The 24,869-nt window shown below is 42.8% G+C and overlaps 2 protein-coding genes across 4 annotated transcripts in view; one reads left to right on the top strand and one right to left on the bottom strand.

Annotated features, from left to right (window-relative positions):
- MCM3 (minichromosome maintenance complex component 3) overlaps window positions 1-19,129 on the bottom strand; it is a 134,241-nt gene extending 115,112 nt beyond the window's left edge. The window contains exons 1-2 of the mRNA XM_033936390.1: window positions 19,026-19,129; window positions 18,606-18,733 (exon numbers count right to left, since the gene is read on the bottom strand). The gene's annotated coding sequence lies outside the window, so the exon portion shown is untranslated. The remainder of the gene's footprint in view (window positions 1-18,605; window positions 18,734-19,025) is intronic.
- The window catches only part of PAQR8 (progestin and adipoQ receptor family member 8), a 53,951-nt gene continuing 47,748 nt past the window's right edge, over window positions 18,667-24,869 (top strand). The window contains exon 1 of one of the 3 annotated variants that reach the window (XM_033936393.1): window positions 18,667-19,316. The gene's annotated coding sequence lies outside the window, so the exon portion shown is untranslated. Of the gene's footprint in view, window positions 19,317-19,812; window positions 19,844-24,869 lie in introns of those variants that run through there. The other 2 variants (XM_033936391.1, XM_033936392.1) reach the window with 2 other exon arrangements.

The raw sequence follows: 24,869 nt of genomic DNA on the forward strand, positions 1-24,869 counted from the left end.
CATCACACTTTTAGCATATGCTCTGGTTGATCCTCCTCCACCGCCATCCTGTTATCAGTCAGTATACCTCAGGGGTTGTGCTGGGACCTCTTCTTTACTCCATCTATACTTCTCCCCCTGGTGCTCTAATCTTCTCCCTTGGCTTTCAGTATCACCTCTATGCTGATGACTCTACCTCTCCACACTTGAAATTTATACAAGAATCCAGGCCTGAGTCTCAGCCTGTCTGACACTGCTACCTGGATGTCTCACTGCCATCTAAAATTAAACATGGATTGGCCACCGTTTGAACAGGCTACTGGACGTGATGGACCATAGGGCTGACCCAGTAAGGCTATTCAAATCCATGCTAAAAGCCCATTTTTTAAGCTGCTTTTAAGTCCTAACTTCAACCCACTTGTAAAGCACCCATATCTGTTGCTCATTCCCTCTATAGTTCCCTACCCTATTTGCCTTGTCATTCCCTCTGTAATTCCCTAACTGAACAGCGTGTTTAGATTCACCCATTTTGTCCTGTTTGTCTGTCTCAGATTGTAAGCTCTTTAGAGGAAGGACTGTCTCTTGCATATTAATGTACAGTGCTATGTATATCTGATAGCACTATAGAAATGATTAGTAGTAGTATTAGTAGTGGAGTAGCAACTTCTCTTGCTTCTCCCACAGTCTGGATATTATTTGGAAAGCTATATACAATCTTAAGACCACTGTTACAATATCTGCTGAGTTAACTTCCTTGTTGGTGTTAATAAAAAAAAAACCCCACATACCATACTATGCTTTAGCCCAGATGATGTAAGAGGTGAAGACTGATACATTTAAGCAGTTCCAACTCCAGGAACTTAAAAATGCCACTGCTAAGGATAAATTATTTATCCATAGGAAGATTGAGCAGATGGAAAATCATAATAGGAGACTTAATTTAAGACTTCTGAACTTTCCCAAGGCCTTGGCATTAAACTTCTTGATTTATTTAAGAAATATCTTACTGAAGTTCTTAAATTTCCTCTTGAATCTATTCCTCCATTGAATAAGATATTTGATGTCCTAGTTTCATCAAGAAATTCTCAGGGAGAATCAGAGAAATTTCATGGCCAAAATAGTCATTTGGATTTGAATAATCTTTCTGCTGTTTTGGAACAAGTGGATACGTGTGACAGTATTTTGACATTTCTAAAAAAAATTAAATACTTCCACTTGCTGGTTCTTTAATTGCACCTCTTAAATAATCAGTTCTTAAATAATAAATACTTGGATAGTTATTTGTTCCACCGAAGTTCCTCAGTGTGCCACACTAAAACTCTCAACAAGAGAGCCTATGTGATGGCTGTCCTCATCAGAACTTAAAAACTGGTGTTTGTTAGTTCATCTATATCTAGTTATAATTTTGTGAATCCTATTTATTTTATACAATGTTTTATTTCATTTCATTTCCTTATGCCAGTGCTTTTCTAAAAATCAATCTTATAAATAAATTCATAAATTTATAAGTTCTTGTGAAAACTGGGACTTAGCTTTTGAATCATTGCTGTTTCATTCCCCACCGACGTGTTTCATTCTTCTTCAGGGTCAGGGAAAGTACTGAAAAAAATAATACCTATTAGGTTAACTTATGCCAATCAAAATCATGCCGGGATTACTGGTACTAACATGGTTGCGGCGTTCTGAGCAGAATTAAAGAACCCTAGACCTAACCCAATCAGGAGCTAAAAAGTTCAACCAATCAGAAGCTAGAAAAATCGTAACTCTTACTAAAACCTTCCCACAAACAACTAAGCAGCTAATGTCATCCATTCACTTGTTTCATTTAAACCCTGAGGAACCAAGTGTTTAATTCGAACATCCAACGGAGCTCTTTAAGGTTTAAAGTACGCTCTATGTTCCCACCCTCCCACCCAACCTGTACAGTATCGATTATTATTAGTAATCCCGGCATGATTTTGGTTGGCATAAGTTAAACGCTAATAGCTTGAACATTCCTGGTAAGCCAGTACATAATTTATAGTAATTTGTGACTGTAGGCTTAGATGATAATGTGAACCTAATAAGTATTATTTTTTTCAGTACTTTCCCCGACCCTGAAGAAGAATGAAACGCGTCAGTGGGGAATGAAACAGCAATGATTCAAAAGCTAAGTCCCAGTTTTCACAAGAACTTATAAATTTATGAATTTATTTATAAGATTGATTTTTAGAAAAGCACTGGCACTTTAATAAGGAAATGAAATGAAATGAAATAAAACATTGTATAAAATAAATAGGATTCACAAAATTATAACTAGATATAGATGAACTAACAAACACCAGTTTTTAAGTTCTGATGAGGACAGCCATCACATAGGCTCTCTTGTTGAGAGTTTTAGTGTGGCACACTGAGGAACTTCGGTGGAACAAATAACTATCCAAGTATTTATTATTTAAGAACTGATTATTTAAGAGGTGCAATTAAAGAACCAGCAAGTGGAAGTATTTATTTATTTAATCGGTGCTACTATTTGTTTTGATAAAAAAAAATTATAAACATCATTAAACCTTAAAACATTTATGCATTTTAGAATTACAATCAAGACAAATATCTGGCAAAGGAAACAATCTGCTAAGAGCAACAGCCCAAAGTAATAATTATCTTAAGAAATACTGTAATATCCTAAGGAGCATAGTGGCTAATCTGGCTTTCCCACCTTCCCGCCTTATAACTACCTCAAGAGCCTCCTTTTTTGTTCAAAGGAGCTACCCAAAAGGATAGGCAGCTGAGAAATTGATCAAAAGAATAAGAAGTTACACCTTTGGCTGAGGTGTAAGCTTGGTAATTCTTCAGGTGACTGGAGAAACTAGATCACATGCACATTTAACCTATAGGTGCAAAGAATCAAAGCAGAAACAGCTGCCAATACAACATGAATGGAAAGAAGCACACAGATGTATGGGGGCAGAACACACACACATACAAAACAGAGAAATACATACATACAAGTATCCACAAAAGGGCTAGAATTAATTCCAGGAAGTATGCTCTGCATGCTGTCCCCACCACATAACCCTCTGCTGGCACCCTCTGCTCCAACTCTGCTAATAATGATGATGCATATGTCATTTTACTTATTGTAAATTCTACTGTGAAACCAAGTATCTGAACCACATAGTTTTATTAGTTTGCTGTATAGGTGGCACCTAGTGACTGAACTTTGTAGTTTGCTACAGTATATGTACTTACAATATTTGACTACAACTCAGTTCTAAGGGCCTCTTCTAGTAAACCGCGTTAGCAGTTTTAGCGCGGGGAGCCACGCTGAATGACTCGCGCAGCTCCCGACGCTCATAAGAACTCTATAAGCGTCGGGAGCAGCGTGGGCCATTTAGCGCAGCTTCCCGCGCTAATACGATTTAGTAGAAGATGGGGTAACTGTCCTTCCACTCCAGATATGAAACACACACACACAGGCAATACAAATGCAATCAAACATATGCAGGCACACACACAAACACTAAAGATTTGGAAAGAATGCCAGGAGTGATGCTCTGCATGCCTTCCACACTTGTATTTTCCATGCTCTCATAGGAAAAGGGGTAAGGTAAAGTTACACCATTTATGGTTATGCTTAAAGGTATGTGGGAGATTCTTACAAGTACTATTTGTATACTTCCCTACTAGTGTAAACTGTGAAAATGTAATTTTAATATGATTGTTCATTATGATTATAGGGAATGTTTTTTAAAGCACAAACAATGAATCATACAGTATACAGATGGGTTATTAAACAAGACATTCTTCTTCTACATTGTGTAAAGGATGGGAAAGGAATGATAGTGGAATGAAGCAGAACAAGAAAGACATGAGGAAGAAAAATGCTTTGGGCTACCTGAATACAAAAAAGGGCAGCAGAGGAAATAAGTGAAGAAAGAATGGGTGGAAAACATATGTAAATATGAGAATTTTGTCATTTAGGTCTCCTTTTATCAAGCCACATTAGGGTTTTTTTTATTGCTGGCCACTGCTGTAAAAGCTCCAACGCTCACAGAAATTCTATAAGCGTCAGAGCTTATACTACAGCGATAACAAATGTGGCTTGATAAAAGGGAGCCTTAGAAAGAATGAGTATTTGTAGAACTGCTTTACTCAGATAGTCAAGAGTTCCCGGAATGCCCAGCTACAGGAACTGCAGTTTAAGTTGCTTCATAAGGCCTACATCAGCCGGTCCCAGGGAGCAAGGGCTGGATTATGGGAGGGAGATGAATGTATCGTGTGTCAGAAGGGCATGCTTTTACATATGTTTGTGGAGTGTGTAACTTTGGGCCATTCTGGCAGGGAGTTCTGGACTTGGTGGGCCTAATTTTGGACATCAGGGTGCAATGGTCTTATGAGCTTTTCATTTGGGGCCACATTACTGACTTAAAAGACCAACTGGTGCTACCTCACCAATGCAAGTTTATCCTCACTGCTCTCCTGTTGGCCAGAGTATTCTACAGGTTTGGTTGGATGAGTCACTTCCGCAACTGGTGGCCTAGAAGGCGACTATGCTTGATATGGCACACTGAGAATCTCGTGATCTCCTGGACACTACTGTGGGATCGAGAGCAGCCTACAGTGTTTGTGGAAGGATTGTTTAACTCAGTTGTAACTTCTATTATTTTCTATAGTAAGGGAAGTCCATGCTCCAAGTGGGGGGGGGGAGGTGGAGGGCACAGGACGGGATAACTGTTGTTGATGTTTTTGGTTTAAAAAATGGAGGCATTGAATTGTACCATGCATTTTGGCTGATTTCCTGTATCTTGTATACCGGTGTATGTCCTATTTATGCTGTATATACTGTACCTCATGCTTCTGACTTAGGACTAGATTCACTAACCTGCCCGATCGTGGCCACTTCGTGGCAGGCCGACAAATTCACCAAGGGTCAGCATACAAATGGGGACGATCGGAGGAATGCCCCCCACTGACCACACGGATCGCTAGTGAGCGATCCTGAAGCATGCGCAGACCATCTTCTCTGTCTGTAGATGGTCTGAGCACGCTTACAGAGTTGCGAGCTGCTTTTTTTTTCTTTTTTAATACTTCGTGAGCCCATGGTTTTAACTCACTTTAAACCCACGGGTTAAAACCACGGGATCGCAATGCAGGGGAAGAGCAGGAGAGTCAGGGTGGCAAGACAAATTCAGGATGCAGGGCGGCGAGAGGAGAGTTGGGGCTGAAAAGCAGGAGAAGTCAGGGCTGAAAGGTAGGAGAAGTCCAGGTGGCAAGGCAGAAGTCGGGGATGAAAGGTAGAAGTCCAGGTGGCAAGGCAGGAGAAGTCGGGGCTGAAAGGCAGGAGAAGTCCAGGCAGCAAGGCAGGAGAAGTATGGGTGGCAAGGCAGGAGAAGTTGGCAGAGAGAAGGAAAGGTCGTGAGTGACTGGTCGCTTCTTTTTTGATTGGCCAGCCCAGTCGGTGTTCCTGAAAAAGTTTAATGAATCGTGTCCTTCCTGCTTTGCATGCTGTTTCCCCTCATTCACATGCGCGGATCGGAAACAGATCAGCCACGAGGTTAGTGAATCAGGTCGGGGTTGCAAACCAATCAGTACACGATCGGTAAGCTTTGTGAATGTAGCCCTTAATAAAAATATTCAAATAAACAAGAAAAAAAGAAAATAGCATGAAAGCTTTAAAGATAAATAGGTAACAGAATATATTAGAATGGTCAGGAGGCTGGATGATTTTTATTTATGTTTTTTTAATGTCAGATTCGAGAACTATTTGTAGGTATGGCATTAAAACGTGGAACATTAGTGCTAGCTAACTGGCAGCCAGACAGCAGACATTAACAGTGACCACCTATCTTATCTTTCTGCTGCTGTAGGAGTTTAAATCAATCAATCAATTTAAATAAAATGTTAAACCCAGCCAATTAGCCTTCAGTTCTGCACGTATGAATTACCATCATGAACAATTATCACATGATAAGTATTTCAAGCTGCAAACATTATAGCACTTAAACAGTACTTGAATATGAAAGTAACTCATAATGGATGTCAATTTTTTCCTTGATAAATCTGAACATAAGTAATAGCCTGACATCAAGATTCTAAGAGCATCTCATCTGTCACAAGACTATCTATAATCTTATCATTCACAGTAGGAGACAAGAATATAAGCATTGCCATACTGGTTACTGGAAAAGACCAAAGATCAATCAACAGTGGCCAATCCAGGTCACATGTAGTTGGCAAGATCTCAGAGGAGTAAAACCGATTTTATGCTGCTTAGCAGTGACTTTTCCCGTCCATCTTAATAATGACTTATGGCAGGGCTCAGCCAGAAAATCTAGGAGCCAGGCCTAAAACTTAAGAGCAAGCAGCTGAGCCCTCTCTCACTTCTCCTTCCAACACTCTTCCCAGTAAAGTTGGGGGGGGGGGGAAATTCCCTCCTGATCAACAATATCTTTTTGAGGGTGCAATCTCCAGAATTATACACAACACTCTAAATGAGGTCTCACCAAAGTTTTATACAGGGGCATCATTACCTCCTTTTTCCTACTGCCCTGGGTGCCATCTTGGTGGGGGTGTCGGCACCCCTCCTCCTCTCTGCCTACCCACCTTCCTCTTCAAATGAAAGCCAGTAGTGAGCAGCATCTTTTACCTGCTGCTCATGCTGTCCTTAGCTCTTCCTCTAACATCACTTCCTCATCGCGGGACCAAGAAGTGATTTCAGAGGGAGAGCTGAGGCCGGTGCAAGCAGCAGACTAGAGATGCTGCTCACTGCTGGTGATCATCTGAAGAGGTACGCTGAGGAAGGGGCATGGCAGGGAATGAATATTGGGGGGGCACACAGCACGGTGATGCTGGGTGCCACTTTCCCTCGCTGCATCACTGGCCTTTTCTACCGGTTTGGTCATCTTAAGATCATCACATACAATCACACCAAAGTCACACTCATCTTTCATGCACATAAGTTCTTCACTCTCTAAACTGTACCATTCTGTCAGGTTTTTGGAGCACAAATGCAATACTCTACATTTCTTAGCATTAAATTTTAATTGCAAAATTATGGACCATTCTTCAAGCTTCGCCAGGTCCTTCTTCATCTTATCCACACCATCAGGAGGTGTCTACCCTATTGAGATTTTGGTATCATCCGCAAAGAGGCAAACCTTACCAGACAGCCCTTCAGCAATATCATTTACAAAAATATTAAAAAGAACAAATGATAAAACAATTAAAAATGGGAAAAAATTATTAAAGGAAACAGAGCGGCAAAGGAGGCCATACTTGCAAACGTGGCCCTGTTTTAATCATTAGTGATATCTATACTAGAGAATGACACGGGGACACATTTTTCCCCGTCCCGTCTCCGTGAGTTTTGTGGCTGTCCCATTGCTGTAAGCTCTGCCTTAACCGTACAAGCCTTGAACACTCATGATTTTTAAAGTGTTTCTGCCTTGTGTAGATGAGGACAGAGCTCATAGGAATGGGGCAGGGACAGGAAAAGAACTCATGGGGATGGGACGGGAAAGTGAGTTCCCGGGGGGAAGGGGAAATATTTGTCCCATTGTCATTCTCTAATCTATACCTCTTGAAATGGCAGTACCTTGCCCACTTAAGTGGGATCATTTTTTACCATACCATATGATAACAACTAAAATGAACATGCTGTAAGTGCAAAAGCTGTATTGTAACTATTTGGAGCACGTCTAGCATTCTCCCTGCAGTTACTGCATAGAAAGTTCCCAATCGTATATTATACAGGGTGGCCACAGAAAAGTAGCCCACCTCCGGCGATAGTATGACAAGATGAACGAGCAAGTGGATTGTTTTTATTCACTTACCCACAAATTACAACAGATGGTGAAAGTGGTCCCTGTTCATATCTAAGCACCTTTGGGCACGTCAGATCATGTTGACTGATACTGTTTGCACCTTTTCAACAGCGATGCTGAGGACAGTGTTCGTGATTTTTCCTTGAGTTCATTCAGGGTATGTGGATTATTGGCATACACTTTCTGCTTTAAATTTCCCCACAGATAAAAATCGCATGTGGAAAAGTCCAGGGAATGTGGTGCCATAAACCCTTGCTCACAGTTTGCTCCTCTATAAACAGTTCATGAACCCGTGCCAGTGAGTCACGTGAGGTGTTGCATGTTGCCCCACCTGGTTGGAAAAAGCAGTACATTTTTTCTTCTGGCGTTAGTTGGTCGTAAAATTGTTTAAAGAAGTCCAGGTACACTGTGGTATTCACAGTTGATTCAAAGAAAATTGGGCCCACTATTTGTGTTCCTGAAACCATGCACCAAACACCAATTTCATGAGTTAAGTGGGGATTTTCAGCGGACCAGTAACTCATATTCTGGGAATTTACTTGACCTAATAAATGAAACCAAGCTTCGTCCGTCATGAAGTACAGTGATGCGTTCAAATGTCCATCAGCAATCGTAGTCAGCAACCATGTACAGTAATTTACGCGTTTTGCTTTGTCGAGATTTTTCAGTTCCTGCACACGTTATTCAGTACGGTTTGAGGTTCTGAGATTTCAGCACTCGCCGACACATCATTCTTGATACACCAACTTGCTGAGAGAGTCTTCGAGTTGATTTTCAGGGGCTAACTACAATCCACTGCTGAATGTCACTGATGACTTTGGGCATCCAGACTGATGGAGGCCTCAATTTCTTCATGTTTGCGACAGAGCCGGTTTGACGCCATTTCCAACCAGACTCTGAATAGCTGATGGTTTTTTCCTGGGTACTTGTCGGTGAAGGCCTCTTGCGTTTCCTTAATCGATCCATAGCCTTCCACAATCACTATTTGCTGTTCCAGGGAGAATACCATCTTTCTGGCACCAGTATTAGAGGCGTGCTACTTTTCCGTGGCCCACCCTGTATCAAGCATGACTACCAAAAGTCCACCTAATACAATGGTCTCAAACTCGCGGCCCGCAAGGTACTATTTTGAGGCCATGGGTATGTTTATCATAATCACAAAAGTAAAATAAAACAGTTTCTTGATCATATGTCTCTTTAGCTATAAATTACAATGTTATTATTAAGACTAAGCCAAAAGGAAAGATTTAAAAACTATAAAGTTTTACCTCACGCAAATTTGTTATTTCTTTAATAAGACATTAACTATTTTTTTCTGAGGCCCTCCAAGTACCTACAAATCCAAAATGTGGCCCAGCAAAGGGTTTGAGTTTGAGACCACTGACCTAATACATCTGCTAAGGTAGCGCTAGGTGTGCTAATTACTGTGGATTAACTGCCCAGTCTCCAATCATACCATACGCAGTCCCTGCCTTTTGGCACACTAAGCACTTAACATAAGATTTTTATTGTTCAAGCAGTTTTAGTGCTAATGGTGTGTATTAAATGTTAATAGTTTAAAGCTAATGGTGTGTATTAAAACTAATGCTAATGGTGTTAATAGTTTAATGCTAATGGTGTGTATTAAAACTTGTCATAATTGCTTAGCACACTTTAGTAAATAGGCTCTTTTCAGACTAATGGGATTTTTTATGCATTTATTTGGAGTTATTTATTTTTTATGCAGTTTATACTTTTTCACTAGTAGCTCAAGGAAAATTCTAATCATGTGTGCTAAATATTAAATCATATTAACATACTAAGACAACATATTACATTAGGACCCTACTTTAATAATAATAACAGTTTATATACCTCAGGACCGTGAAGTTCTATGCGGTTTACAAAGATTAAAAGAAGGTACAAGTTGAATGAACTTAACAGAGGTGAAAGATAGAGGTTAACAATTCAAGGGAACCATTATTGAAACGAAAGAGTTGTACGGGTCAGTTGTCTAGATACTTCAGGAACAGATATGTTTTTAGGCGTTTCTAAATTCCCCATAAGTGGAAGGCGTGAGTAATTGTTCTAGATCTTTACCCCATAATGCTGCTTGGTGTGAGAGAAGATATTGGTGATGTCTTTTGAGTTTACATCCTCTAACTGGGGGGGAAACGAAGTTCAAGTGTGAACTTCTCTTATGTCTGTTGGCTGAGAAGGAAAAAAGGTCAGTTATGTATTTAGGGGCTAGGCCATATAATGCTTTAAAGCAGAAACAGGCGAACTTGAACTTTACGCATGCCTCCATCGGTAGCCAGTGCAGCTGTCGGTAGTAAGGAGTCAAACTTCCTTTGTCACGTGGTCGAACTTCCTTTGTTACTTTTTTATTTTTCCCAACTCAAAATAAAATTAGAATTATACAAAAGAGGATTAAGAATGTCTGTCTAGGGAGCAAAATCACTTTCTGAAATGTGAAAAAAAATTGTGAAAAGATACATCAAATTCAAAATTTGGCCAGATCAGACTGGAGTCTAGAGAAATATGCTGCTCCCCCCCCCAAAAAAAAAAGTCCCAATGCATTTAGGTTTTGTAGCATATAAACATAGAAACATAGAGTATGACAACAAGTCTGCCCACTCAAAAACCCTCCCTCCCTTGAGAATCCATCTTTTAAGCATAACTCTGTAGCAACCCCATCTGTTTGTCCCATCGTCTCTTGAAGTCAAGCACGCTACTGGCCTTGACCACCTGGCGTGGAAGACCATTCCATCGATCTTTCGGTGAAGAAGTATTTCCTGGTGTCACCATGAAATCTTCCCTCCTTAAGTTTTAGCGGATGCCCTCTTGTCACCGTGGGACCCTTATGAAAAAAGATTTCTTCTTCCATTTCAATGCGGCCCGTGATGTATTTGAATGTTTCTATCATGTCCCCCCTATCTCTGCGCTCTTCGAGAGAATATAAGGGAGAATATAAGCGCAGAGAATATAAGCGCAGTCTGCTCAGACGTTCTTCATATGGGAGATCTTTAAGTCCTGAGACCATCCTAGTGGCCATTCTCTGGATCGACTCCATTCTCTTCACATCCTTTTGAAAATGTGGCCTCCAGAACTGGACACAGTACTCCAGGTGAGGTCTCACCATGGATCTGCATAACGGCAGTATGACTTCAGGCTTTCGGCTGATAAAGCTCCTTCCGATGCAACCCAGCATTTGTCTAGCCTTTACTGAAGCTTTCTCCACCTGATTGGCAGCTTTCATATCTTCCCAGATGATTACTCTCAAGTCCCTTTCTGCAACAGTTCTTGTTAAGTTTTCACCGTTCAAGGTGTATGTTTTGCATGGATTTCCACTTCCAAGATGCATTACCTTACATTTTTGGGCATTAAAGTTTAGTTTTTGCACCTTAGTAGTTTTGATCACTCTGGTTTTTGCACACTTGGATTTTTGTGGACTTATCTTCTGTTGATTTGTGGATTCATCCCCTGTTGATTTTTGATCATTATGCCTTCACTTGTGCGGTTGCTTTAGTCACTGTTTTTCGTGGATGTGATATTTTCACTGCTGATTTTTGATTATCACGCTTTCACATGTGCTGCTGCTCTAGTCAGCGCTAGAACTGTTTTCAAGATCTTACTTACTTTGCTGTTTTAATCAATTTTTGCTTTGGTTTTGTGCTTTTTTGGCCTTCTATTTTTTCCTCATGATCATGAAGCCCTTGTTCTGTCTTATGTTTTGTCTTATATGTGTTTATATTAACATGTATGGATTTTATATTCAATGATATGGTGCTATGTTGTTATTATGATATTGTTATATGAATAAAATACTTTTGAATATTTTCATGATACACATTCAAATATTTTCTATTCGCTATCCCAAGCACAGTACCGGGTAAAGCTTTGGATTCTCGCCCAGAAATAGCTAAGAAGAAAAAAAAAAAAATAAAATAATAATTTAAATTGAATCAGGTTGGGCAGACTGGATGGACCATTCGGGTCTTTATCTGCCGTCATCTAATATGTTACTATGTTACTATCAACGACTACTTTATTTATTTTGTTTATGTGTTTGATTGGGAGGGGGCTCTAATTGTATTTAACTTTGTATGCCCCTGTTATTTCTTATATTTCTCTCTTTATTTTTCTGATTAAAGTTTAGTTGCCAAGTACTGGACCATTGTTCCAGTAAAAGTAGGTCCTGTTCCATAGTGCCTCGTTGCGCTGTCAGGTTCTGTTGCCCTGCCCACAACGTTGCATAGTTTAGCGTCATCAGCAAATAATGTAATTTTGCCTCGAAGTCTCTGAGTCAGATCCCTTACAAAGATATTAAATAGCATCGGGCCCAAGACCGAGCCCTGTGGCACTCCACTGGTCACTTTCGATGTTTTTGAGGGAATACCATTTACCATCACCCTTTGAAGTCTGCCACTAAGCCAGTCTTCTACCCATGCTGTCAGTGTTTCTCCTAATCCTAATGTGTTCATCTTGTTCAATAACCTACGGTGTGGGACACTATCAAAAGCCTTACTGAAGTCCAAATACATGATGTCCAGGGACTCTCCCCCATCCAGTTTTTTTGTTATCCAGTCAAAGAAACTTATCAGATTGGATTGACAAGACCTTCCCTTCGTAAAGCCATGCTGGTGGGGATCCCTTAATCTTTCGTCATCCAGAATCGTGTCCAATCTGTTTTTAATCAACGTTTCCATGAGTTTACTCACTATTGATGTGAGACTCACCGGTCTATAATTTTCAGCCTCTGACCTTTATCCCTTTTTGTGGAGCGGGATAACATTGGCAGTTTTCCAGTCCAAGGGAACTTTTCCCTTGTTTAGGGAAAGATTGAAGAACTCGACTAACGGTTCTGCCAGGACATCTCTCAATTCTCGACGTACTCTAGGGTGTAGATTATCTGGGCCCATAGCTTTGTTTACTTTTAGTTTTGATAGCTCGTGGTAGACGTTGTTCATGGTAAATTCCATATCCTGGAATGGGTCCTCCGAGCTCCCCTTTGTCTGGTGCTTCGCAGGTGAAGACTGAGCAGAAGTAATTATTGAGTAGTTCTGCTTTGTCTGCGTCCGAGTCTGGTTTCCGTCAGGTTTCTTTAGGCGCCCAATACCTAATACCCAATACCTTTAGGCGCTTGTGTTCTTCTTCCTGTCGCTAACGTATTTAAAAAATGATTTTTCCCCTTTCTTAACCTGCCTAGCTATGTTTTCTTCCATCCGGAGTTTAGCCTCTCTGACTGTCGTTTTAACTTTTCTAGATTTCGCCAGATAGGTTTCTTTATCTTCCGGTTGTTGTGATTGTTTGTAGGTTACAAAAGCTTTTTTCTTTTGCTTTACTAGTTTTGAGATCTCTGCGGAGAACCACTGTGGTCTATTTTTTCTACGTCATTTGCTCACGGTTTTTATGTATATGTTGGTGGCTTCTTGCAGGGTAGATTTCAGAGCCGACCATAGTACCTCTACACTGTCCATCGTGCTTTGGTTTTGCAGCGCTTTGTAGATATAGTCCCCCATGCCCTGAAAGTTAGTTCCTTTAAAATTTAGGACCTTAGTCGATGTATTTGACCTAGTGGTTCCTTTCTTGAGGTGGAACCACACCATGTTGTGGTCGCTGGAGGCCAAGGTTTCTCCCACCGATACCTCTGTGACACTGTCTCTATTGGTGAGTAACAGGTCCAGGATTGCCTGATCCCTGGTGGGTTCTAATACCATCTGTTTGAGGCGTGCACCTCGCATGGAGGCTAGTAGCCTCTTGCTGCCGCTGGTTGTAGCGGAAGGTTTGTTCCAGTCCACATCAGGCATATTGAAGTCTCCCATCAGCACTATATCTCCACGCATTGTGATGGTCTCAATGTCTTCGATTAGTTCATCGTCAGCATCCTCCTTTTGTCTTGGTGGTCTGTATACAACACCAAGATACAGGCATTTGTTATTGCCCCTGGCAAGGTTCACCCAGAGGGATTCTCCCGTATACTTGATGTCTGTGATTTTAGTAACTTTGATGTCTTCCCTAATGCACAGAGCTAATCCTCCTCCTGATTTGTATTCTCTATCGCGACAGAGTAAGTTATATCCTGGTATGACCATGTCCCATCTGTGGGATTCCGAGAACCACATTTCTGATATCGCCACTACATCAAGGTCGGCGTTCCTCATTTCCGTTTCTAGTTCCAGTATTTTGTTGCCTAAGCTACGGGCATTAGCATACATGGCTGTCCATTCTATCTGTTTGCATGGAGTGTTTTCTGTCCGAGTTAGTTTGTCCCCTTCAATCTTGCCTTTGTTGCCCTTATTATTTCCTCTGTCTCCTTCAGTATTCATGCGATTTCTTACCTTTGACTCCAGGATGGAGTCTCCGTCTCTCCTTCTGTCCCCCACTTTATCGACTCGATTACTTACCTCATATACTAAGTCTCTGTCTCTCGCTCTGTCTCTCTCTGTATTGACGCGAGATAATTTGCCTTCCTCGATCATGCCTTTTTTTCCTTTGGTATTGCTTCTGTCCCCTTTAGTATTCGCGCAATTATTTACCTCAGGTTCCAAGATGAAGTTACCTACCCTACTAGTGTGAGAGTGAGTCCCCTCCCCGGCTCACCTAGTTTAAAGCTTTAAGGAGTAGGTGAGCCATGTGTCGTCCCAGGACGTTCTTTCCTCTTCTGGTTAGGTGTAGCTCATCTGGTCCCTGCAGTCCCTGAAGTGCCTCTCCGTGGTCCAGGAAGCCGAAGTTCATCTCTTTGCACCATCCCTGTAGCCATTCGTTAGTCCTCTTGATCCGTTCTTCTCTAGCTCTCCCCTTGTCTCTTACTGGTAGGATGGAGGAGAAGACCACCTGCGCTTCCAGTTGCTTCAGCTTCTCACCTAGAGCTCTAAAGTCTTCCTGTATCTTCTCTGGTAAGTTCCTGGTGGTGTTGTTTGTCCCAACGTGGATGAGGAGCATTGGGTAGTGGTCTTGGGGCTTGATTATTTTTCCTATGCAGGTAGTCACATCCCGGATCCTGGCTCCTGGTAGACAGCGGACCTCTCTTGATTGTAGATCTGGTCTGCATACCGGTCGATCAGTTACCCGCAGCATAGAACCTCCAATGACAACCACTCTGCGCTTCTTGGGGGGGTGCTGATTCATTGCTTCTTGAGTTGGGGACGTCTGCCGTGTTTCGAGATTACACTCCTGGATGTCTTCCTGAATATCCTCCTGAGTTCTGCTGGCGGGTCTTTCTTGTAGGAGTTGGAATCTGTTGCTCAAGGTGATCTGCGGTGTCGATGTGAGGTTGCTGTGCCTTCTGTGTTTGCTTGCAGAGGTAACTAGTTGCCAGGTGTCATCGTCTCGAGTCTCTTCTTGTACCCCAATCATTATTTCCAATGCTGCATGTCCAGTTGGTTCGGGTGTCTTGAGGATGGACCTATCTTCGTGCACTTGCTCGGAGACTTGCCCCTTGCTCCCGGTTCTCCCTCCGACTCTCCCTTGCTCTTCTTCCGACTCTCCTGCTCTATGCCAGCTCTTCTCTGCTCTCCTTCCGGCTCTCCCAACTCCTCTCTGCTCGCTCCCTTTTAAGGGGGAGCCCGGGCGATGACGCAGTGGGGGTGGGTGGAGCTTTTTCTCGCCTCTTGCCCCTTGCTCCCAGCTCTCCCTGCTCTCCTCTCGACTCTCCCTTGCTCTTCTTCCGACTCTCCTGCTCTGTGCCGGCTCTTCTCTCCTCTCCTCCCGGTTCTCCCGACTCCTCTCTGCTCGCTCCCTTTTAAGGGGGAGTCCGGGCAATGATGTGGTGGGGGTGGGTGGAGCTCTCGCCATTTGCCCCTTGCTCCCGGCTGTCCCTGCTCTCCTCCCGACTCTCCTGCTCTGTGCCGGCTCTTCTCTGCTCTCCTCCTACAGTGAAATGCCTCTCCTGTTCTCTACTCTTCCTACTCCCAAACTACCCTCAATAGCCCCAACCACAAGAAATTCTCCAGGCAACTACCCCACAACTGCCTCACCATCCTCACTTATCCCCTCTACAGAGACACATTTGGGGATTGTAAATAATTCTCTACCCATGTTGAACTGCATCTGAATCATTCTGAACTAAATTGCATTCTCTTTATTCTTAGTTCTACTGTAAAAAGTACTGACCAGATCAATCAATTTTCTTATTGGTACCTATGTGTACTGCCAAACTAGGTACATATCTAGAGAGCAGAATTGAGCAGGCCCTGTAAAAAGACATACTGAATGAGTCCACATAGAATGATGGCTTTTTAACATACAGTTCTGTGCATGTTTTCCCTGCTTGCCTTCATTTCTTATTCCCTTTAGCCTTGAGAAAGGGCTTATCTCCTAAAAGCCAGTTAAAAAATGTTGGGGGGGGGAGGGGTTACTCAACAAAAAGAGTGGCCTACCAGTGAGAGCAGCTACCTCTGCACCTTGAGGTTGTGAGTTCAATTCCCACTAGAGCTCCTTGTGACTCTTGGCAAGTCACTTAACACTTCATTGCCTCGGGTACAAACAGTGGCATAGTAAGTGGGCACGGGGTGGTCTACCCTGGGCACCATCTTAGTGAGGGTGCTGGCAACTCTCCTCCTACTCACTGCATATGTGCCTTTACTTCATTATGGACTGAGAACTGGTTGAAAGACAGAAAACAAAGAGTGGGTTTAATTGGTCAATATTCTCAATGGAGAAGGGTAAATATTGAGATTCCCCAGGGGTCTGTGCTGGGACTGCTGCTTTTTAACATATCAGTTATCTAGAGATGGGAATAACTAGTGAGATTATTCAATTTGCTGATGACACAAAGTTGTTCAAGGTTGTTAAATCGCAAGAGGATTGTGAAAAATTGCAAGAGGACCTTGTGAGACTGGAAGACAGGGAGTCAAAATGGCAGATGCTGTTTAATGTAAGCAGGTCCAAAGTGCTGCATGTAGGAAACGGGAACCTAAACTATAGTTATTTGATGCTGGGTTCTATGTTAGGAGTCACTGCCCAGGAAAAGGATCTAGGTGTCACTGTTGAAGATACGTTGAAACCCTCAGCTCAATGTGCAGCGGCTGCTAAGAAAGCAAATAGAATGTTAGGAATTATCAGGAAAAGAATGGAAAACAAAGACAAAAATGTTATAATGCCCTTGTATTGCTCTATGGTACAGCCACACCTCAAATACTGTGTGCAGTTCTGGTCGTCGTATCTCAAAAAAGATATAGCAGAATTAGAAAAGGTAGAGAGAAGGGTAACAAAAACAATAAAAGGGATGGGACAGCTTTCCTATGAGGAGAGGCTAAAGTGGCTAAGGGGCTCATAATCTAAAATCCCGCCTAAATCGGCACTTGGACAATTAATAAGACAAGCCATCCAAGTGCCGCTAACCGAAACGAGTTTTAGATGTATTTAAAAACAGCTTAGGTCTCTTCAGTGCTGCTGTACACCCAGAGCTGAAAGGGGCGTTTTAGGAGGAGTGGTGAATGCGGGATGTGGGCTGAGCTACACTTAGTCGTACTGCAAGTATAACTGAAAGTTTAACGAGACTGCCTGGAAGGAACATGTACATTGTGACTTAGGCGATGTAAAAACAGGTCTAAGTGCCCAGAAGGTATCCAAAGGGACTAGATAACCACTACAGACACAAAGTACAGACCCCCACACACTGCCCCATTGATCACTGACACCCCCCCCCCCCACACACACACACATCACTATAAAAATCGGAATAAAAACGTATATACCGACCTCCAGAACATCAACACCAGGCATAGGAAAGCCTTGTAGAGCAGCACAGAGGTGGCTTAAGTAGTAGGGGGCTATTGGGGTTGTAGACAGGTAGGTCTAGTAGGTTTTGGGAGGCTCATCATTACCTATAAGGTAGTTGTGGTGAGATGTTTATGTGGCACCCTTTTTGTGAAGTTCGCAGCAGTGCCCTGTAAGGTGCCCCACTACTGTGTTGCCATGTCTGGGTGTTCAGTACATCACTATGCTGGCCCTTCCCACATCCAAAAGATCTTGTTCTAGACATTTTTGACTTGGATGATTTTTTGGACAAGAATGGGGTATAAAGACTTAGCGGTCTGGCTGATCAAACCGCTGGACGTTTAGACGATTTTTAAAAAATATATATTTTGGACGTATTTCTCAAGAACAGACTTTAGGCACTGTCGACTTTGGGCGACTAGCAACTTAGGCCCCAAACGGACTTAGACGTATCTTTTGATTATGCCTCTCTATGGCTCTTCCGCTTGGAGAAGAAACGGCTCAGGGGTGACATGATAGAGGTCTATAAAATAATGAGTGGAGTGGAAAGGGTAGATGTGAATCCTTGTTCACGCTTTTCAAAAATACTAGGACCAGGGGACATGTGATGAAGCTACTAATTAGCAGCATAGAATGTATTTGCTACTTGGGATCTGGCTACCTGTTTTGGAGAGCGGGTGAACGGAATGTTTGGAAATTTTATTGCTTAAACTTCGACTATGAAGAACACTCAACTAACAAGATAAGTTGCTTGGTCGAGTTTTTCAAATGTGGACTTTACACACAGTAACTCTGATATTGAGTACCCAATTCAATGTCATTAAGCCTTTAGCACTATAAGGTGTGGGGTTGCTCTATTAAGTAAATTTAGCAAGTAAATAAGTTGTTAGAGTAGAGGCCAATGATTGGAGCAGGAGCTTATACACTACGCAGATTTTCCAGTTGATGACTGTGTCGTTATGCGTAGGCTCCATTTCTGAGGCCATTTAGTTGGATAACTATATAAAAATTTAAAAAAATTTATAAAAAGTTATTTACAAAAACTATAGAAGAATAATTTGAGTATACTGAGATGTAGAGTCTGCTTGAGTGGTATTCTACTCTTATTGTTTGTATTACCTGTTTTGGACCCAGGTTGGTCACTGTTGGAAACAGGATTCTGGGCTTGAAGGACATTCAGTCTGTCATAGTAAGGCAATTCTTATGTTAACCTTTATTATTATGCCTTCAACTGCCGAAGAACAACCCTATTAAAAAAGAGAGCAGAGAAAACTTTTTTTTTCTTCTTTTTCATTTTAACAGCTCTTACTTAAGCTTTTAAGCATTAACTAGTCTTAAGACATGTGCACTGGTTAATTCGATAGCACAGGCCTGCATCTAGGTTAGATCGCACATAAAACGTATTCGGCCTGTATAATTATTATTGATAGCAGGTCCTCGTCTGGATTCGGAAGCATTACGCTAAGGACGAGCTTTGGGGCATCTTTTACAAAGCTCCGGCGGCACAGTAACCCATTACTGCTGGCGTTCGGCTCCCACCTCCCCAGTGCACCCGAGGAAAAAGGCAGCGAGGGGGCACCCCCTAAACCGAAGAGCCGCCGGTTGTGCTCCAGGAAGTGAAACTCGGGCCCGCAGCCGCAGATCTGGCCGAGAGAGGGCGGAACTTGCAGCAGCAGCCGCCACCCCCGCCCCCTCTCCCTGTCTCGGTATCCAAGGGAGCGGCAACGCCCGGCACGCTCTCCCCTCCCCCCCCCCCCTCCGCGAGCGCGGAAACCGAGCCCGCAGCGGGGAGACCTGTTGCTGCTGCTGCTGCTTGTGGCGTCCGAGCCGGTAAGTAGCATCATTCAGCATCCTTCTAGCACGTAGGAAGGGGGGGGGGATGGCACTGCGGGGTTCCCTTGCTCATCTTAGTAAGAGATGGGGGGGGGGGATCATGGAAGAAGGTGCTGAAACTAGTCTGCCTGCAGCGTTTTCTGTCTTGGCGTCCCCGTCCCTTTTTCCCCATCTCTCTCTGCAGTGTGAAAACTTAAAGGATGCTGTCCCTTCCCCCCCCCCCCCAATCTCCACTGGCCCCCGGAGCATGACAGTGCCCCTCGGGGAAGAGACTTAATTAGACTCGGCGCCTTCATGCTTAACGGTGTCAGTGGAGTAGGGACTTCGCCTCGGTTAAGGAGCTAAATAAACAACTTAAGTGCAAATCACTTCGGAGCCGAACCGCTCATATTAACTCGGGCTGGGCAAGCACTTGGTCATCAGCTCTTCATCTAAGAGAGGCGTCCCCACTAATCTTGCCTGGAAGATGAAGGGGAAATAAGGGCTGCTGCAGCTAGTATAAGAGACAGAAATAGGAATTACCGGTACTACCGAGTAGTTTTTGTGGGATTTTGTAAAGGATACTCTAGTTAAGTTTATAATTTCACGGTTTGAAAGTTTTCGGCCAACTAACCTGTTGCAAAGAATTCTTTTTGACAAGTTCCTATTGAACGAACGTGGTTTTGGTTTTGGTTCCCCCCCCCCGAAACAAATCACGAGAAGAAAAGGCCCTGCAACTTGACTCATGCTGGCACAAAATCTCATTCAGAAAACTCTCTACCAGGGTGGGGAAGTAAAAGGCTTAAATTTGATTATCTTGCTTGTATAGACTCCCAATTTCTGTGTTACTGCCATAAACAAAATTGCACTGAAACTGCAAAGTACAGTGTATAATATGAGCAGTATAAAAATGTTGAGGTTAAAAACACAAGCTACTATATTTAACACATAAAATGTGGCTCAACAGGTGCTTGTACACCCAGTTGTACCATCTTGTTTAATTACTGCCTTGATTTTATGGGGCGGCTCAGGTTTCAGTTTTATCTTAGAGAAGGGAGTTAGTTTCCTGTGACAAAAATGTCATGTCAGAAATGATAGGAGGATGTGGGGAGAATGACACTTTGTGTATTGCTATTACAGTAGTGTTCACTTTTATAGGTATGCTTATCACCAGTGATTTGAGCCAATGGGGTCAATATTCAGAGCCTCCTACCATGCTAAATTGCTGTGTCCACTAGGCCAGGTGCTGATGTTAAATGTCACTTAAGTAGAGTGTGCAATTGAATATTATTAATTCTAAGCATGCATTCTTAGATCAGTACTGGAGTTGAGTCAGGGTAGGCAATTTTTCACTGTGATTGATGACCTGTGTGCAAAAGTTTCCGCTGATGAAATCTGCAAGCAGTTTTGTGCACCAGAAGCTTTTGATTTAAAAATTATAATCATAAGATGCAACAGAGTTGACGTCGGAGGGAAAGCTTGTGGGTCAGCCACGTGCAGTGTGGAAATCGCTGCCTGCACGTCCCTACAACAAGTGTCGCTGAAAGCAGAAGGAGGGAGTGCGGCTTGAGCAAGTAAGGGAAAGAAGGGACATGATCTCAGACAAAGATAGAAAGGAAAGGGGTAGGAAGGAGCATGTTGGGACATGAGAGGAGCACGATTTTGGGACAAAGGCTGGAAGACAGGGTGGGGGAGGCACCAACTTGTGACTCAGAAGGAAGGGAGGGGGCATGAACATGAGACACAAAAGGGAGGAAAGGGGTACTAACTTGAGACATAGGAGGGAGGGAATATAAAGGGAGAATTGTTGGGCATGACTGTGTGAGTGAGAGGGAAAGAGATGGTGCATATGGGGAGAGGAAGAAAGAGGAAAATTGGGCATAGAGCAGGGGTGTCAAAGTCCCTCCTCGAGGGCCACAATCCAGCCGGGTTTTCAGGATTTCCTTGCATTCACTGTTTTCATTGTATGCTAATAGATCTCCTCCATATTCATTGTGGAAATCCTGAAAACCCGACTGGATTGTGGCCCTCAAGGAGGAACTTTGACACCCCTGGCATAGAGTGAGAGGAGTGAGGTGGAGATGCATGGGGAAAAGAAGGATGAGAAGGAGAAATGTTGGATATGGTGGTGGAGAGGGACAGATTGAAAGGGGATGCAAGAGGGAGGAATGTTGGACATAATGATGGAGGGAGAGATGTGGCATTGTGCTGGAGAGGGGTGATGGAAGGAGAATTGGGCATCGGGCTGGTGGGCAGTGGTGAAAAATGCTGCACATGATCCAGGAGATGAGAGAAGGAGAAATGTTGGATGTGGCCGTAGAGGGGGTGGGAGAGATGCCTGGATCTCCCAAAACAGATGGACAGTGAGAGAGAGAGGGGAAGACATGTTGCTAATAGGGGTGGAGGAGAGAGGAAGAAAAGTTGGACTGATGGAGGAACAGAGAGCGAAGGAATGGAGGGAATGAGGTCCAGAAGAGAGCAAGCGTGCAATAGGCAAAAATAAAGAAATATTGGATGCACAGTCAGAGGGAAATACAACCAGAGACTCATGAAATCACCAGACAACAAAGATAGGAAAAATGATTTTATTTTCAATTTCATGATTGAAATGTGTCAGTTTTGAGAATTTATATCTGCTGTCTATTTTGCACTATATTTGTCTATTTTTCTATAGTTGTTACTGAGATGACATTGCATATTTTAAAGTCATCTACCTTGACCTCTTTGGAAAAAAAATGAATATAAATGATAATCAACATTTTCTCTGTGTACAGTGTGCTTTGTGGGGGGTTTTAATTTTGTGGTTACCGTTATGTATTAAGATTATATTGTGTGTATATGAAAAATGGATGGAAGAAATTGCATTACAATTAGTACTATTATTATGGGGGTGGGGTCAGTGGTGGAGCTTGGGCTGGGGTACTCGGTTGATATTAGTTAGACTTAGGGGAATACTTGACTTGAGGAAGTTGAGAAACACTGGTTTAGAGAATATGGGCATATTTGCTTCTGGGCATTGTAGCATTGTTGTCTAAGCTTTAGGATGAAATAGTTGCTGACCTCATTAACATCTATTTAAATACATTAGAATGCAATTTACAGCCGTCTTTGGTGCATAAGTTAGCACTAACATTTGAGCCCTTTGAGTGTTTGGTGCTGTGTATAACATGCATAGAATATGCATGTAAATCTGGCACTAACCTCTTTTACCACCTGTGTTAGTTTGTATATTGGCCCTTTTCTGCATAGTAATAGTCTTCCTCTACTTTAATTGCATGGGTAGATGCTGTGAATGCCCCTAACAATTACCACACAAGTTTTGCACTTGACACATGGGGAATTTAGGTACTTAGAGGATAGTAAGTGCAAAATTTCACTGCATTTTAGTTAAAGGGCCTTTTTTGGTTTTATTTCCCAGTGGTATCAAGTAGTGTTACTAGAATCCTATTTTCTAAAAGTTTTTACAAACTCTGAGTCTATCCTCCTAGAAGTGAACCAAGGGCTAGATGCATTAACCTTTTCCTATCATGTGTCCTGGATGATGGAACATTCTAAAAATGTTGTTGCCATTGTGGATAAACAGTCTGTATGGACTAATAAAGAGCCAGGAACACAAACAGACTTATGACTTATTTACATTATGTTTACAGTAGCTGTAAATGATAACGGTGAATAATACAAAACTTTGCTAAAATAATTACAATTGGAACCAGCGTAACGTAAAATTTATTACGATAAGAAAAGGTTAAAGTCAATGATCGTCACTAAACCTGTTTAGGTCTCAGTTTATATTTGAGTCTTCCCTGGCTCTGTACTCCCACCCCCTCCTGAACCCGTTGTAGGCCTCCCCAAGACCTGCCTTGAGCCTTGTGGTCTAGCAGAGATCCAGGACAGGAGCCACCCCTCCCAGGAGCCAAGAATCTAGTATCTAGTATATCAGGATTTTATATAACGCCTATCAAGGTTATCTAAGCGGTTTTACAATCAGGTACTCCTCAAGCATTTTCCCTATCTGTCCCGGTGGGCTCACAATTTATCTAACGTACCTGGGGCTATGGAGGATTAAGTGACTTGCCCAGGATCACAAGGAGCAGCGCGGGGTTTGAACCCACAACCCCAGGGAGCTGAGGCTGTAGCTTCAACCACTGCACCACACACTTGTAGCATTCATTTCCAACAGCAGACCTGCACAGGGCAGGAGCATAGGAGGATTGCTTCTACCCCGGTTCACTGCTAAACCACTAAGGCATCAAAGGTAGGCATTTTGGAGGTCCGGGTGGAGGGGTGCAATTAATTTATAATGTACCAAAAGTAATGCAAAAGTAGGCATAAATTTTTTATTAACTGACATAGATCATTCAAATTGCACATGAGGAAAACAAGAGGAGGTAAGGGAAATGGGGTGCTTGTTGCTTATTGCCATTCCATATTAACCATTGTGCCCCGCAAACCCCTCCCCCCAAAAAATATATATAGTTACACAAGTCATAATACTAATTACAATTCGGTTCCCATACAGATTGCTGAATAAGAAAAATAGTTTGTGAGAGCGCCTTACCAGCATTTTACTGGTGCAGAGATTTTATCTGGGAGTATCAAAGAATGGGTAGTTAAGAGATCTGAGGGCTAGACTTACTAAATTTAGCAATAATGAGTGTTAGTTACTGTACGTCCTACTGTATTTTATTCAGTGGGACCTATTTACTATTGCTTGTTAATTGTGCTAACACAACTATGCACTTAATAAATCTAGCCCTTTGTACCAAGCAAAACAAACTTACAATTTCTTTTTTTGTAAAGTCAGTGTCTTGTGATTTCTGCTTTTATAATTATAGTAAATAAAGACGTAAGGAGAGACATTTGATTGAGTTTGTGTACTTCTAAGGGGACCAGGATTTGAACATACTGTAAGCACTCGAATATAAACCGAGATTCTTGTACCAAAAAACTGGCCCAAAAATGGGTGTCTTGGTTTATATTCGGGTCAGCGCTGACCCGTCCCCCCATCCTGAACCTGCTGTAGGCCTCTACCGAGCCTACTGTAAGACATAGTGGGCCAGGACAGGAGGGATCCCTCCCATCTCCTGCTTCAGCCAACTTTAACTATTTTTATTTCCCTCATGGCCCCTCTCCCCTCTCCCCCCCCCCCCCCCCCCCCACGTACCTTTTAAATCTCTGGTGGTCCAATAGTGGGCCAGGACAGGAGGGATACCTTCCGTCTACTGCCACGGCCAATTTTAAACAACTTGTATCTCCCTTCCCCCCCCCTCCCCGCATCAGCATACCTGTTAAAAACTTGTTAAATCCCTGGTGGTCTAGTGCTAGGCCAGGACAGAAGGGATCTCTCCCGCCTTCTGTCCCGGCTGACTCGTAAGAAGTTTTCCCTCCCCTCCCTCCCCCTCCCACGTACCTTTCGAATCCCTGGTGGGCCAGTGGTGAACTGGGCAGGAGTGACCTTTCTTCACTCTTGCCTATGCAGAGCCACTAGCTGATTGACTGCCAAGAGTTCTTGGGAGTTCACGGGACACGAGAACTTGTGGCAGCCAATCAACTAGAGGCTCTGCATGGGCA

This window comes from Geotrypetes seraphini, chromosome 3, assembly GCF_902459505.1.
Source record: "Geotrypetes seraphini chromosome 3, aGeoSer1.1, whole genome shotgun sequence".
Lineage (NCBI taxonomy): Eukaryota > Metazoa > Chordata > Amphibia > Gymnophiona > Dermophiidae > Geotrypetes > Geotrypetes seraphini.